The sequence below is a fragment of the Salvelinus sp. IW2-2015 genome, linkage group LG2 (genome assembly GCF_002910315.2).
Source record: "Salvelinus sp. IW2-2015 linkage group LG2, ASM291031v2, whole genome shotgun sequence".
Lineage (NCBI taxonomy): Eukaryota > Metazoa > Chordata > Actinopteri > Salmoniformes > Salmonidae > Salvelinus > Salvelinus sp. IW2-2015.
Window position 1 is genome coordinate 39,990,731 of NC_036839.1, and position 3,942 is coordinate 39,994,672.

Sequence of the window (3,942 nt, forward strand, 5' to 3'; positions counted from 1 at the left end):
CATCTCAAGGATGATCAATGGAAACAGGATGCACCTGAGCTCATTTTCAAGTCTCATAGCAAAGGGTCTGAATACTTATGTAAATAAGGTATTTCTGTTTTTTTTGCAAAAAAATCAAAAAATATGTTATGGGGTATTTTATGTAGATTGCTGAAATGTTTTATTTATTTAATACATTTTAGAATAAGGCTGTAACGTAACAAAATGTGGGAAAAGTCAAGGGGTCTGAGTACTTTCCGAAGGCACTGTATATATTTGTTTTTATTCCTGACTGACTCTAACATTGCTCTGATCTTGCTCGCTCTGATATTTCTTCATTTCTTGGGAGGTTTTTTCATTTTTGGATTATGTGTGTATTGTTATTGTATTGCTAGATATACTGCACTGTTGGCGCTAGAAACATAAGCATTTTGCTACACTTGCGATCTTCAATTCTGTGTACGTGAATATTCAACTTTAATTTGATTTAACCCATTGCTGAAGAACATTATTTGTGCAGGGCTCCCTTGTAAAATATACCTTGGTCTTAATGGTACTCCACTCTGATAGGATGAAGGTCAAAAAAGTATGTTTGAAAATGTTTTTGTCCATAAGTATCATTTGCAATGCCTTATCACATTAGCCTTATGTAGGCCGATATATTGAGTGCGGTTTTATACATGCATGATTTTGCCTGCCTATGGCAGCAGTGGGAAGTCCATTTCAGGACCGTCTCAGCCCTGCTCTGACTGCTACCTCATTAACCTACCCCTCTCTCTGTCCTGGGTTTACCCTCTGGGGATTAAGCGACAGAGTAGGAATGGGTGTTGAGTATAGAGTGTTCACTATAGAGTGTTCATTGTTTAATCCCTTAACAAACGTAGAACATCAACTCTGCTTCAACATATCAACTCATCCTAATCTTAGTTGTATCAGGTGTGTTTGTGCCGGGCTGGAAGAAAACCTTACACCCACTGCGTTTCCTAGTGTGATATTTTCTAATGTAAAAATGTTCTAATGCAACATCATAGAAAGAATTCCACTGTAAGAAAAGAAGTCTCAGGCGTGGGTACATCAAGCACTGCTCCTGCACCAACCCAGATGTAATAAGCAACCTGCTGCTGTCGCATTTCTCTCAGATGTGTAATTTACTAACCACACACGTTGAGCCTTTGTACAGAACATGCCCTAAACCACTGAGATTAAAAATCTATTCACTAAATTATGATCCAGGTTGCTTTATTGAGAGGTAGTGCATTATCAGTTAGGTAGCTGGCTTTTTCTATATATGAATCAAGCAGCCCACCGTAATCACACACACTTCATATTTGCAGACATTTGTTGTAACAATTTTGGCAGGGTCAGGAGGGGAAGCAAATTATGTCAGTCTCTTTTCAAAGTCATGGATTACGTGGTAAGGTTATCACTTGACTGGTGGTGCTCAAAAACACACATATACACGTCACCTACACTGACTTGCATTGATGTGAAATGCATATGTTGCATATGTAATCTCATATGTAATCTCAAACACACACACACGCCTATTTACTCCCATTCATTTTCGGCTTCTGTTTGGCTTCCCGCTGCGAGGCAGGTGTTTGATTTAATTTGTTTTCACGAAGATTCCCCTGTCTCTGTTTAAATGTTTACACCCCTCCAATAAACCTGAATTATTCCATTTGATTTGCAGGGAACTATTGTTGTCACGGCCATTGAAAGGACCAAAGCGGAGCGTGGTTAGCGTAGATATTCCTTTTTATTAGAAATGACGCCGACAAAAACAATAAACAATACAAAACAACCGTGAAGCTTAAGGGCTATGTGCCACAAACAAAGTTATCTTCCCACACAGAAAGGAGGGAAAAGGGCTACCTAAGTATGGTTCCCAATCAGAGACAACAATAGACACCTGTCCCTGATTGAGAAACATACCCGGCCAAAACAAAGAAATGCAAAAACATAGAAAAATTAACATAGAATGCCCACCCAAATCACACCCTGACCAAGCCCAAAATAGAGACATAAAAAGCTCGTGACAATTGTACCCTAAATGGGCGTGACAATTGTACCCTAAATTAATTATGTGAGAAATGGCAGTGGAAACGCCTTTATGCGCAAATATTGATATAATAACCATTATATCGAAGTAAACTTGGAGTCACACATTGATATTGTGTGTGGAAAGCATGCAATTTATTAGGCAACAGATTAAATCGTTTATAATGAACTTCACACGGTGATGAGCTTGATGCTCCTTTCCAATAAATATTGAGGGTCTTAATCATGTGACATGATGATTGATGCTTGGCTGCCGTTTGACAAATAAAAATAATCTCGCTCTTTTTGTCCTTAATAATCTCATCGTGTAGGCTATACCCGAAGTGTGTCTGCGAGCTGTTGGTGGAATTGTATGGTGGAATTGTATAGATCAATTGTATGGAAACCTAGCTAGAGATAGCTACATTTTCTGTCCACTGAAATGCTAAAAAAATACCATATTACAGGCCAAAGACCCATATTACAGGCTAAAGACCATATTACAGGCTAAAGACCATATTACAGGCCAAAGACCATATTACAGGCCAAAGACCATATTACAGGCCAAAGACCATTTATTACAGGCCAAAGACCATATCTACAGGCCAAAGACACATATTACAAGGCCCTAAGACCCAATCTCTCCTTATATTACAGGCCAAAGACCATATTACAGCCAAAGACCATATTACAGCACCAAACAGGCTAAGACCATAATATACAGGCCAAAGACCATATTACAGGCCAAAGGACCATATTACAGGCCAAAGACCATATTACAGGCCCAAGACCATATTACAGTCCAAAAGACCATATTACAGGCCAAAGACCATATTACAGGCTAAAGACCATATTACAGGCCAAAGACCATATTAACGGCCAAAGACCATATTACAGGCAAAGACCATATTACAGCCAAAGACCATATTACAGGCCAAAGACCATATTACAGGCCAAAGACCATATTACAGGCTAAAGACCATATTACAGGCCAAAGACCATATTACAGGCCAAGACCCATTTACAGGCCAAAGACCATATTACAGTCCAAAGACCATATTACAGGAGCAAAGACCATATTACAGGCCAAAGACCATATTACAGGCAAAGACCATATTACACGGCCAAAGACCATATTACAGGCCAAAGACCATATTACAGGCCAAAGACCATATTACAGGCCAAAGACCATATTACAGGCCAAAGACCATATTACAGGGAGGGTAAGGGAGGGTTTAGACCGATTTTTTAAACAAGTAAACAGTGTGACAATGCATTGCAAACAAAATCACACCATGCATTCAAAAGCCATAGTTCACACCATTACATTGTTTAGCAGAGTGTGTGTGTGCGTGTGTGTGTGCATGTGTGTGTATCTGAACTGTCTTTCTCATTATTATGACACAGCAGGAAGCTCTTTAGGTGATGTGCAGTGAAATATGAATGAGAGGGAATTAGCCTTCTGAGACATCATACACACATAGACACAAACACCCACACACAGAAACGTAAACACACATACTCGCACAGTAGACATGAAACACACATACACCCACAGTAGAATTGATCTGAAACTCAAGCTACCAGTGTTTATCATAACTAGACCAAAACACACACTCACCAACAAAAGATGTGATCTGAAACTCAATCGTGGTCGTTGTTTACAGAAAAACACCTTTACTGCAGGAACGATGGGAGTGGAATGCCATCTGATGCCGGAGCAGAGCGGCAGAGAATGATAAGGATTCAGAACATCGCCTGCTCGCTCCTGATGGGAAATCCTCCATCTGATTGGTAATAAGACAACAGTTTGTCACAGAGCAGAAAACAAATCAGAGAAATGAGGAGCCTCGTTTTTATGCCTGTCCACCTGTTGAATGGTAACACAAGAGGAATGATGTATGGTAATGGTGGAGGGTGTGT